The sequence below is a fragment of the Sus scrofa genome, chromosome 3 (genome assembly GCF_054392235.1).
Source record: "Sus scrofa isolate SSC_HxYL_T2T_F1_AM1 chromosome 3, Sscrofa_HxYL_maternal_Yorkshire_Landrace_v2.0, whole genome shotgun sequence".
Lineage (NCBI taxonomy): Eukaryota > Metazoa > Chordata > Mammalia > Artiodactyla > Suidae > Sus > Sus scrofa.
This window is the reverse complement of record NC_139385.1, coordinates 95348552-95362583: the sequence shown is the minus strand read 5'-3', so window position 1 is coordinate 95362583 and position 14032 is coordinate 95348552.

Below are 14032 nucleotides of genomic sequence, written 5' to 3'. Positions count from 1 at the left end.
GACAAAAGAAAAAAAAAAAAGTGTGGTTTTTTAAAAGTTATATTTGTCTCAATGTGTTATGGTAGAAATAGAAAACTAATATAGTATTATTATTGTTTTATACAATCAGATTTCATTCAGATTTACCTGTATATTAAGCACCTTCATTGCTGACAATTCTTCTTGAATATCAGACTTTCTTTCTGGGACTATTTTTCTTCAAAGAAGTAAAATTTAGATGATAGTTTACTGAGGGTCTGTTTATGAAACATTCAGGCCTTCGTTTGCCTTTATTTTGTCTTTGTTTTGGGAAAATTTCCACTGGTATGCAACTCAAGGTTGACAGTCTTTTTCTCTCAGCACTTTAAAGCTCTTTGTCTTCTTTTTTTTAAAAAAAATCACTATTGACTATTTGATTAAACTTCATTAGATACTCTGTCTTTTCTTTCTGGCTAAATTTATACTTTGTCTTTGCCCTTAGGATTTTTTTTTTTTTTTTGTCTTTTTTTGGCCGTGCCTGTGGCACATGGAAGTTGTAGAGCCAAGGATTCAACCTGTACCATAGAAGTGACAACCCTATGTCCTTAACCCACTGAGCCACCAGGGAATTCCACTTTACCTGTGGTTTTCTTCAGCTTCACTGTAATATAGCTAAGTGTATTTATTTTTATTTAGCCATTTTGGATGTTTGCTGTTTCCTGAGTATGAGGATCCATGCTTTTTACATTAATTGCCTCTTCAAATGTTTTGTCTTCTTAGTTGTCTCTGTTATCTTCTTTTGCAACTCCATGTTTTGAATTTTCTCACTCTATCTTCTCTGTCTCTTAACCTGCCCTTTCTATTTTCTATTTCTATGTCTTTCTGAGCTTCATTCTGGATAATTCCTTGACTCAGATGGTTATTTGAAAGTGGATACAGTTAAACAGAGACAATGACCAGTATGGTCAGGATTGGGGTTTGGAAGTTGCAAAGTAAAGATTCAGAACTGAAAATTCTAGGACTCCATGCCAGGCAGAGGAAAAGGCGCAGTGTGGAAAATATTAACTAAGTACAAAGAACAGAAAAGTAAGGTGTGTAGAAAGCTTTAAGACAACACTGAGAAAATTATTTCTGAAAGGAGAATAATGGCAAACCAACAAAAAAAGAAAAAAGTTTTGTGCAAACTCCTACCCTGACAGGTGAGGAGAGAGTGAATTTGCATGCATTTTGCTTTGTTTAGAGCCAGAGAATAGATGGCATGAAAAAATAGGTTCCTGACCTATAAATAGGTCACAAGATTCAAGGACTCAATGTGAAATAGGGAACTATGGACAATTCCAAAGTAAGCAGGGTTGGAAGAAATTCACCACCAAAAGCTGGTGTATAGAGACATTGCTATGACAGTAAAAATAAGCGTTATCTTTGTACTGTAGTTTGTACAAGGTAAATCTCTTTGTTAAAAAAATTAAAGCAGGAGTTCCTGTCATGGCATGGTGGAAACAAATTCGACTAAGAACCATGAGGTTGCAGGTTTGATCCCTGGCCTTGCTCAGTGGGTTAAGAACCCGGTATTGCCATGAGCTGTGGTGTAGGTCACAGACGTAGCTCCAATTTGGCATGGCTGTGGCTGTGGTATAGGCTGGTGGCTACAGATCCAATTGGACCCATAACCTGGGAACCTCCAATGCCATGGGTGCTGCCCTAAAAAGCAAAAATAAATAAATAAATAAATAAATAAATAAATAAATAAAGGCAAAACATACAAAGCAAATACAGAGCAAAAAACCACTTTGCTATCTCCCAATTTTAGAACCCTCTTCTACAAAGGAATTACTACACAGACTTTCTCTATGTAAAAAGATGCTCAAACAAAATATATAGACAAGTTGTCTGTGTATTGAACGTGTAGTTTATGTGTGTGTGTGTTTTATATAAGTTTGGAAACTTTAGAGGTAGATGTAGAAGAATAGAAATCCAGGATAAAACTGACAATATTCTAATCAGGAAGAAGCCAGGCCCTAACAAGGGACTAACAGAGCAAAGGAATCTGCTAAAGTTGATAAATGAGTATATGTGGAAGAAGAAAGATTTGAAAGTAAAGATAATGCCAATGATTTGGGCTTAAACACCAAGAGAACAGCTGGTGATTCCCTTGGTGTTTGGGAAGTAGGGCAGTTGGGAAGTTTTTAAATGAAACAAAGACATTTGTCTGAGGCACACTGATTTGAGGTGGAAATGACCATGAATCTGATTAAAATCTTTCATCAAATGATAGTCTTCTGTGGCTAGAAATGCACTTATTTTACTATCTATTTAATAAGCAATCTATCCCATAGAATATTGATGTATATTTACTTTTATTTCAGGAATTAAATCCTAAATTCCTTAAGAATACTTTTCTTTAATGAGGTTTTTTTGGGTTTTTTGTTTTTTGTTGTTGTTGTTTTCTGTTTTTGTTTTTGTTTTTGCCACACCTGCCATGTGTAGAATTCCCAGGCCAGAAATCAAACCCAAACCACAGCAATGACCCAAGCCACTGTAATGACAATGCCAAATCCTTACCCCTCTGTGCCACAAGGGAACTCCCAAAAATAATTTTCTTGAAAGCTTTTTTCTTTTAAAGAACATTTCTTTAAAAATAATTTACTGTCAACTATAAATTGAACAGTTAATTTTTATTCTGGGCAATAAGAACCGTGTCACCCCAGTTAACCCTTCTTTTGGCCTGAGTATGCTCATGGTTAAATAAGGAGATTTAAACTTTCTTTCCCATCAATATTGCAGACAAGATATCCTAACTTACTCTCTCCTAAAAACAACTAAAAATGTTGAAGAACTTTTCCCACTTCTTTATTAATGACTATGAGGCAAAATAAGTGAAGTCGGCTTCCCAGAAGTGTTCTTAGATAGGAGGGTAAGGATAGGTTACAAACAAACCATATTTCTCTTTCCCTAAATTCCCAACTCTCTACCACACCCAAAATATAGGGAAAATAACCCACCTTAAACAATGGTATTTAATGAAAGAGGCAAGAAATTCTTCCTTGAAAATTGTTAGCGGTGTGCCTATCCCAGGCCTTAGAGGCCAATCTACATTGACTAGGGTCTCCAGAAATCCTCAAATAGCTAATACAATGGTTGCAGACGGCCCTGGGCTGCTCATGCCCCCAAAGGGGGCTGAACAGTAGCACATGCATATGCTCTTTAGAGGAATTTACCTCCATCAAAAGTCTCAAAGAATTTTAATAGTTAACATTCCACATGAGATAACATCCAGCAGAAAAAGACTATCAAGATACATAGGTTATCAATTACAGATTGTGAAAAAAACATGCTTTATATGTTTAAGAAATAACAGAGTAGCTTGAAAATAGTATCAGGGGAAAAAAGACAATATATTAAAAAGGAACAAGCATTCTTGGAAAAGAACAAATAGAACTATAAATTAAAAATTCTCTGGTTTGTATCTACTACGCAGCAGACAAAACTAGGGCAATAATAAGTGAACTTGAAGATGAATCTGCTGGATTATTTGGAAAGTAGGTTGGCGATACAGAAAGGTGAAAAATATAAAACTGATATTAGAGATATGGAGCATAAAGTGAGACAATTCATCTTTGAAAAAGAAGAAAAAGATAGCAGAGGCAGGATTTGAAATTTTTCCAGAACCAGGAACCAACAATAATCTGTACTTTCAAGAACCACAGCAAATTACAAGTGTAAAAATATCCATACCTAGACAAACTGTATCAAAATTGCAGAGCACTATAAATTGCAGAAATATCGTCTGTAAGACTGATTACATTTAATGAACCCATACTAAACAAGGGATCAGTGAACCCTTTCTGTACAGGGACAGATAGTAAATACTTTAGGTTTTCAAGGCTATATGGTCTCTGCTGCAAACACCCAAATCTGCCATTGTAGTAAAAGCAGCCATAGAAAATTCAAAAATGAATAAACATGGCTGTGTTCCAATAAAACTTTATTTACAAAAACAGGTGGGATTCACATTTGGCATGTAGGACATAGTTTACTGACCCCTGAATTAGAATGACATCTGACTAGTCAACAGCAAAAAAATGGAAGACAGAAGGCAGAGGAATATCTTTAATGGAGTGAAAGAAAATAGTTGCCAATCTACACTCCTATTGCCAGCAAAATATCATTCAAGAAAAAAGGTAAAATAAAGATGTTTTCCAGGAAAAAAAAAATCTGATAGGTTTATTCTTACCAGGAATAAACCAGTAATAGAGGAGAAATTTCTCAACTTCATAGATTTTATTACCAACATATCTTCAATAAATAAAAGATATGATTCCAGGCCAAAAAAAGTAAAAAATAGTGATCACAGGTTTTAAAAACAGTGGTGAAAACAATAAACATGTGAGTAAATCTAAATCAACATTGACTATACGAAAAATAACAATAGTGTAAAAAGTATATAAAATCATTTGAAAAATTAACTTAAAATTCCCCCAAATAATAGCATTTACTGTGAGAGAAGAGACTGGAATAAAGTACTCTAAGTTCTTGAATTGTTCAGAAGAGGATAGAAATACTCATTAACTTGAGATTATAATATGTTGGATATGTAAATTAAGTGTATATAAATTTAACTTCCTAAAGTAAGAACTGCAGAATGGAAATAGAAAAGAGAAATTCAAACTAGTAAGGGGAAAATGAAATGAGAAAAATCTAACTATCTAAAGAAAGTTAAGAAAGCAGAGAAAAAATTGTAGCAAGATATAGGAAGAAGGATAAATTTATCTGCTAAAAATAATTGTACATATACACAAATTAAAATTAACATAAATATACTGAATGTTCCAAATAAAATTTTAATGCAGATTTTTAAAAACTGTCTACCATATACTGCTTTAGGAAAGAATGGCAATTTAAGCCTAAAGCAAGCAGAAGAAAAAGTAAAAATTAGAACAGAAATCAATGAAATTATTAAGTGTAAAACAGTAAATGAAATAAAAAACTGGTTCTTTGAAAAGATCAATAAAATTGTTCAACCTCTAAGCCAGGCTAACTAAACAGAAATGAGAAGACAAATTACCAATATCAGATAAAAGAGAGGTCATCAATATTGATCCCATGAATATTTAAAGGATAATAAAGAAACACTGCAAACAATTCTATACTCACACATTTGATAGCCTAGATGAAATGGACTAATTCCTTGAAAAACACAAACTACCAAAATTTACACAAAGATAAATAAATAATCTGAATAAACCAATATCTATTTAAAGAAATAAAACAATAACTTACCTTCCACCTTCAAAAGAAAAGCACTAGGTTCAGATATCTTCTTCAGTGAATTCTACTAAACATTTAAGGATGAAATTATACCAATTATTTAAAATCTCTTCCAGAAATAAAAGTAGAAAGAATACTTGTAAACTTATTGTATGAGGCCAGAATTATTATATATAAAATACAAGAAAGGAAAGCTATGGATCAATATCTGTGATGAACACAAATGCAAAAATTCTCAATAAAATATTGGCCTATCAATTTCAACAATGTATAAAAATAATCATACACCACAACCAAGTGGGATTTGTTCCAGGTTTGTAAGACTGGTTCAAAATTTGAAAATCAATGTATTGACCATATTACCTGGCTAAAGACAAAAAAAATCATATTATTACATCGACTGATGCAGAAAAAGCATTTAACATAATCCAGTACCCATGCATGATAATATCTCTCAGTAAACTAGGAATAGCGAAGTTTCTCATTGATGAAGAAAATCTACAAAAAACTGTACAGCTGACATTATACTTAATGGCAATAAACTAGATGCTTTACCTCTAAGATTGGGAATAGGTCAAGGGTACCCTCTCTCACCATTCCACTGCTATTCATCATCGTACTGGAAGACCTAGCTAGTTCAATCACACAAGAAAAGGATATAAATCTTGTACAACTAGAAAAGAAGAAATAAAATGTCCTTATTGATAGATGATGTGATTGTCTATGTAAAAAAATCTTCCAAATTTTCAAAAGCACAAAAAAAAAAAAATTGAAAATCTCATGGACCTAATAAGTGATATAGTAAGACTATTGGACACAAGATTAATATACAAAAAGTCAATGCTTTTCTATGTACTAGCAAAGAACAATTGGAATTTGAAAATTTTTAAAAAAACTCATAATGGCACCAAAAAAAAAAAAAAGCACTTAAGTATAACTCTAACAACACATATATAGGATCTATATATGGGAAGCCACAAAACTCTTAAATAGCTAAATAAATGGAGATATGGTCCATGTTCATGAATTGAAGTTTCAGCATTGTTAAGTATTTCCAACTGGATCTTCAACACAGTTCTAATCAAAATCCCAGCAAGCTATTCTATAGATATCAACAAATATATTCCAAAGTTTACATGGAAGGCAGAAGACTATAAAATAGCCAACAACGACAAGAACAAAAAGAATCAGAAGAGCACTATTCAATTTCAGGACTTAACTATAAAGCTACAGTTATTAAATCAGCATGGTATTGGTGAAACAACAGGCAAGTGGATCATTTGAAAAGAACATAGAGCACAGAAAGAGACCCACTGAAATACAGTTACTGATATTTGATGAAAGAATAAAGGCAATAATATTAGTTTTCTGCTGCTGTTGCAATAAATTACCAAAAACTTAGTGCTACACAGATTTATAATACTGTACTTCTGGAGTTCAAATGTCTGGCCTGGGTCTTGTTGAGCTAAAATCAAACTGTCTGCAGGGCTGAGTTCCTTTCATAAGGTTCTAGAGGAAACTGCATTACTTTGCCTGTTTCAGCTTCTACAGGCATCACATTTCTGGGCTTAAGATCAATTCTACTTTCAAAACCAGAAATAGCCAATCAATTTTTGTCATACTGCATCAATCTGACACTGCTTCCATCATCAAATCCTCTTCTCTGACGTATTCTTCTGCCTTCCTCTTCTACATTTAAGGATTCCTCTGATTACATTGGACCCATCTGGGTAATCCAGGATAATCTTTCCATTGCAAAATAATCTGATTAGCAATATTAATTCCAATTAAAACTTCAATTTCCCCTTGCCATGTAACCTAACATTCACAAACCCTGGGGAGTAGGATGTAATCATCTTTGGGAGGACATTATTCTGCCTATCACAGAAATTCAATGGAGAGAGGATAGTCTTTTCAAGAAATGGTGCTCGAATAATTGGAGATCTATGCACAAAAAAGTCAGTCTAGCAGAGATTTTACACCTTTCACAAGAATAACCCTGAAATGGATAACAATGTCTAAATGTAAAATGAGAAACTGTGAAACTTCTTGAATAAAATATATGAGTAGGTCCAAGTGACTATGGGTTTGGTGGTGAGTTTTTAGGTACGCATCAATAGCATGAATCATGAAAGAAAATACTGATAATTTGGAATTTATTAAAATTAAAAATCTTTGCACTGCAGAAGACACTGTTAGAATGAAGAGAAAAGCCATAGTCTGAGAGAACATACTTGCAATTAATTATCTGATAAAGCACTTCTACCCAAAATAAAATACACAAAACACTCTTAAATTCTACAAAAAGAAACAATCCAATTGACCAATAGGCAAAGGATTTGAGTAAACACCTCACCAAAGAAAATATACAGATAGCAAATAAGCAAATATGTCCAATATTATCTGTCATTCAAGGATTACAAATGAAACTGCATTTAATATGTCTATTAAAAGAGCAAAAAAAGCAAGCAATCAACCAACAAAATAATCCAAACCTGATGATTGCAGTTGCCAGTAAGGATGAGCAACAGGAACTCTCATTCTTTGCTGATGAGAATGCAAAATTGTATAGACACTTGGATGATTGCTGGTAGTTTCTTACAAAGATAAACCTACAATTAAGTAACCATAATACTATTTATTTACCAAACTGATCTGAAAACATGTCCACAAAAAAACAGGCACGTGAATGATTTTAACAGCTTTTTAAATAATTATCAAAAACTAGAAGCATACCAGATGTCCTTCAATAGGTTGAAATGATATACAAACTCTGGTATATCCATGACACATGTATATCCATATTATTATTCCATGATAAAAAGAAATGAATCATCAAGACTCAAAAATACATGAATGAATTTTGAATGCATATTGCTACGTGAAAGAAGCCAGTCTGAAAAGATTACATACTGTGTGGTTCCAATTAAATGCATCCCTAAAAGGAAAAACCATAGAGATATGAAAGAACCAGTGGTGGCCAAGAGTTTGCAGGAGGGAGAAGGGCTGAATGAATAGGTGAAGCACAGAGCAGTGAAACTATTTGGAATACTATTGTAATGGCAAATCCATGACACTGTGCATTTGTTAAAACCTGTAGAACTTTACAGCACAAAGAGTACATTTTAATGCATGCAAATAAAAAAATCATTTAGGGTGTTTTGGGATCCAAATATGGAATGCAGCATGTGCAAAATGATATATCTTTACTACAAATGTTTAAAACATCTTCATTGAAGAGACTATAGGAAAAAGTTACTGACCTCAGTAGCTTTGGAAATGAGTTGGGTCTGTAAGACAAAATGCAAAAGAATCTGTACATAAGCACAATATCCTTGCTGATCAAGTCATTTGCCATGAGGGTGAGGGAGCCAGGTTTTTCACTGTTGGAGTAGGAGATTACTCATAGCAATGGCAAAAGTTTAGGGTGACCCATGTGTTAGTGGATTAGAGTTGCAGACAGTAGTATGAATCCATGTTTAGCTCAGTGTGTGAGTGTCTGTGTGTGTATAAGTATATATATATATATATATATATATATATATATATATATATATAGCTACATATAGAAACATTATAGGTAAGTGTATATATACCTGGGTTAGTATACACATATATTTCCTTGCCATGTCTGCTGAAAGGGCCTAGAACAATGATACCCCAGTAGTAATGAACACACCTAGCGCCCAGATCTTGGTTTCTAATACTGCTCTCCAGTAAAAAGAACCAGGGCTGCTTGAAGAAATGGCTGATTCTAGGACTGGGAAAGGAAATACACTAAATGAGTCTGAAGCATCTTGTAGTGCCAGAGAGTAAGGACATGCTTAAGCAAACAAACAGAAACAACCCGACGATGATGGACGTATGTCAAGTAGACACAGAAACCAACTGCTAGAGCTCTCAAACTGGAACAATTACAACAAAATAAAGTAATATTGGGTATTAAGTATAAAATAAATATCCATGAGTTCACAATGGCATAAATAAATGATCTGAGAGAGTGAACTTTCATATAGTGACTTTCAAAGGGTACAGTATGGAATATGGGCATATTTGCAGTGGAGAAAACTGACAAACATTGCCTCTAACAGGAGATGATCAAGTTCAACAGAACAGTGATGTCATGCTGACACGATGTATCCTTGATACATGTGATGAAATGATACTTCTGTGATCTTCCTTCCAAAGTATATTGCCTCAGTCTAATCATGTGTAAGCACTAGACAAATTCCAATTGAGGAACATTTTACCAAATGCTTGATTCATAATTTTCTAAGATGTTAAAGTCATGTCCAACATGGTAAGTCTGAAAAACTGTCACAGCCAAGAGAAGCTTAAGGAGACATGATACTAAATGAAATGTGGTATCCTAGATGGGACTCTGGAACAGCAAAAGAACATTAGGTGGATACCAGGAAAATCCGAAAAAAGTATGAGCTTTAATTAATAATAATGTATCAATATTGGTTCATCAGTAGGAAAACTGGGTCGGAAGTATATGAGAGCTCTCCAAATTATCTTCACAATTTTTTTCTAATTATAAATTATGGAAAAGAGAGACTTGCATTTATTTTTTTCTAAATATAAAAATTTTCTAAAATGTTTATATAAAATATTTTATTATTAAACCAAAAGAAGGTTAAGAGAGGAACAAGACATTTGAAGAAATGAAATGGACCTATAAATGACACAAAAATAAAATAATTACATTAAGTTTACATGGACTAACTCCAATTAAAAGGCAGAGATTGTTGGACTGGATCAAAAAGCAGGACACGTCTATAGTTTATCTAAAATGGGTACATTTTAAGATAAAGACACAATTGATTAGAAGTAAGAACACGGAAAAAGATATACCATAAAATCTGTAAGCATAAAAAATAAGAAAGCTAGAGTGTTTATATTAATATCAAATAAAGCATGCATCAGGCAAAGAATGCTGGGTAAAGAAAGACACTGAAATGACAAAATAGTCTAGTTTGAATATATGCTAAATTCTACTTTAAAAAAAAATAGGAGGGTTGAGCTACATAGTTTCTAAAGTCTTTCCTGCTCTAAGTACTATGATTCTAGGGCTGTCCAGTAGCAAGTCTGAATTCTAAAAGGGAGCTCATTTTGCTGTGCTTCTGTAAGTCCATAAAGGGCTGTTGGATTCACATGGACAATTCTGATGGGCTTTTTCTGAACAGATTTGTCTATGTAGAAAATAAGGCAGAATATTTTGCTTGAATTCAAATGAAATTTGCATTAACCTTTGTAAGTGGGGAAGCATAAAGAAATAGCACAAGAGGTTTGTAGATATACCAGACCATGAGATTGTTTGCTTATGAAAGCTGTTGAACTATTTATTTGATCCACACCACTCACATTTTGGAGGCATTGAACTGAAAGCATAATAGACCCTAGGGTGTGTATGTATTCTAGAGAAAGTAAGAGACTTGCATTCAAATGAATGCATTTTGTTTAATGTATATTTTAGAACCATACTTGAAAAGTACTCTATGAAATTTCAATTTGATTTTGCTGGGTCATTTTCATTTAGAACTTAGTAAAAGCTAAACTGCCTAATGAATATTTAGTATACCTTAGACAGTTCAGCATTTTCAAACCTGCATTAAATTGAAACATCAAAACAAAAATATATTATTTTTCAAATTCTTCTTGGTCTTTTCCTTTTGTGCTTTCTAAATAAAGATAGTCTAATAGCTGGAAATACTGGTATAAAATGAAGAGAGTAATGAGTAGGAAAAGAGAGGTTAGAAAGCTATAATCAATTGTGAGCTTCAATGCAATCATAAACCATGAGAGCTAAATAAGTCCCATATCTACCTTTGCCCTTTCATTGTAATAATGCACACAGAGATTTTTAAGTAATACAAGCTTGAGATAAAAACTGTAAAGTTCAATTATCTTAGCAATGAAACATTAGGAATGAAAAATGGATATGTTTGAATAAGTGATGAGTGGAAATATGACAACATAATGACATTTCAGTAACAAAATTAATTTACCTCAGATAGAAGAGGGTATATTTTCCTATACTGATTGCTACCGATTTTTTGGTTTAGTTGAACCAACTGTAAATCTTCCCTGTTGATGTCTAACAATTATGTATTCATTTGAATTATAAAAATGATTATTGTAATATTTTAGCCCTTGTGGGCTATTGGTTTTCATCATTTCAACTATCTCCTTTTTTGAACTCAGAATGATTTGTATTCATTTTTAAAATTGTATAGACATATATGTGAGTTTAAATTTGATGTGATTCTAATCGCCTTGTTGAAAAAATGACTAATTTCCAAGTGTGTGTATGCATGTGTGTCCACGTTGCATGCATGTAGTTAAGTATGTGTTTATTAAATAACCAGGTTATTTTATTGGCACACATTGGACAACGAAGAACTAAGTTACCACTCTGAGAAAGAAAATAAACAGAGCAATGACAGACTGCAAAATGAGGGCATTTCCCTAAATGGCAATGAAGGTGGATGGGGGAGAGAAGAAAAAAGGGGAGAAGAAAAACATGCAGTCTTATTTTATATGCACCTAAGAGAAAAAAAACTGGAAAATTATGAATAACAATGTTTCAGAGATTGTTTTGTATTGAAAACTTGAGATTGAGAGAGAACACAATTTGAAATCAAGTGGCATAGTGCCATTTTTCTTCTGGTCTCATAAGCAGGTATTAAGCCTCTTTGAAGTAAAAGACCGTGCTGAATGAGAAGACTGCATGATGTGCCATGCTTCTCCTGAAGAGCTTTCCATCTCAGACTGCAAGGCAGCATGGAGCTTGCCCACTGTGCTGTGGGGCCATCAGGAAAGGATGTTTGCTTGGAAGCACAGAAAGGGAATACTTCTAGGATTTCCCAAGGCCTGTACTACTGTGAGCTTCCTTTGCACTTTCCCCAACATCATCTCATCAGTGGAGTTGGTAGGTGGATTCTCTGTATGTAAATTTAAGATGACTTCCAATCACCAGTTGCTTGAGCCACATCCTTCTTCCTACTTGCTTCTATGTATCCAACATGAGTACAAGATCATTTTTTAAATATTACTTTTTAAAAGACCTCACAGTTTCCATGAAGGTAACATCATTCACAGTTCCAAAATGTGTGGAGAGTCTGTGGTACGGCATGTGAGCAGTTCAGTTGCTGCCTACAACTGCTGGCTCTCTCTTATCACGCCTTCCCGGATAATGTGTACCTTCAAACTCCTTTCCTCTGCGTTTTTCTGACCTTCCGTCTTGAAAGGACTCTCTTTGCTGATTGGAGTCCCTCAAGCCTGGGAAGATATTTTAAGCTGCATTAGAGTTATTTTACTGTCCCAGAGTTCAGCAGCCTGTGGAAATAAATTCTGTTTTATTGGAATGTATATTCAAATTTTTCTGTTTGGACATTTAATAACATCCCCCATCCTTGCAAAAAAAAAAATAAATAAATCCCCAAACCAAAAACAGCAAACATGGTCATGCAGGACCCAGCACGTGGCAATGTTCCACTGTGAAGTATTTCTGGAAGGTGTCTCATGGGTGCATGAACTAGGCTGTGCCTGTTGGCTGTTAACGCACTCCCACCTCCGCTGCCTTGAGCCTGTGGCCAGCAGTGACGCAGGTGCTCTGCCATTGCTCTTCCAGGAACTCTCCAGGGTGTTGGTTGGAGAAATTTAGATTGCAGAGTGTTATTTTGCTTGCAGTTGTTTAATTTACATTAGACAATGGCAGTAGATGTCTCTGAAGTGCTAAATTAGATTTCTCCATCCTAAATATGAACTTCCAGATTTGGAGAAATTTTAGCCCATGCTCTATGTACATATACTTATTTATGTATTTACATATACTTATTTATCTTTAACTTTGTCATTCTCAAGTGGTTTTCTTTCCATGATGCAGATGCAAAAAATAAAAACAAAAAAACAAAACCAGCATCACCCAAACTGTTAACTATAACTCATGGAAAAAAACCAATAAAATGTATGGTAATTATTTATGTTTTACTCCCTAGCCTATAGAAATAGCCTTGAAGATCATGACTTTTACCTGAAATATTCATCCATTCACCCATTTTCCTTTGATCTGTAAAATGGAATCTGTTTTATATCATCTTTTTTTGGGGTATAATACTGGGCTTAGTTTTCCTGAGGGGGGGGGGCAGGAACAAAAACAAGCCAAAGTCTCTTCATTTATTACTATTAAAGATGAATTTTGACTGCCAATAACCATAACTAGACAGGGGCCTCATGTTTCCAAATAGAACAATGCAGAAGTATTCTAAAATAGCTTTTATTTAGAAAAAGGAAAACAGGTTGTGCATTACAAATAACCATTGCACACAAACTGCTCGGTTGTGCCTGTTTTTATCTGAATGTACAAGTGTTAGTAAAATCAGAGTATACAGGTCCAGGTTTATAGGTATCAAAGGTGTAAGAAGAGGCAACATGGAAAAAAAAAAAAAAAAAGAGCAGAGTTGTCGCTCTTGTAACAGTGTCAAAAATCTTCTATTGTTTCCAACCTAATATAGGGAAAGGGCTGCTTTTTTCCATCAGTTAATGTAGACTCTTTGATCCTTCCCAGATGTTTTCAGGGCCAGAGCCCAAACCAATGCCCCACTTCATCATTTCCAAATTGTTACAGAGTTGGCCATCACACTTTTCTGTAAAGAACATAGGAAATGTGTATAACTCAGGCAGACTATAGAATTGAGAAAACAACTGTTTATTTTTGTAATATAAACCTATTATTTGCAACTCTTTCCTAGAAGAGTGATTGGGTGAGATGCCCCAGTCTGATGGTTACAATGCAATACTA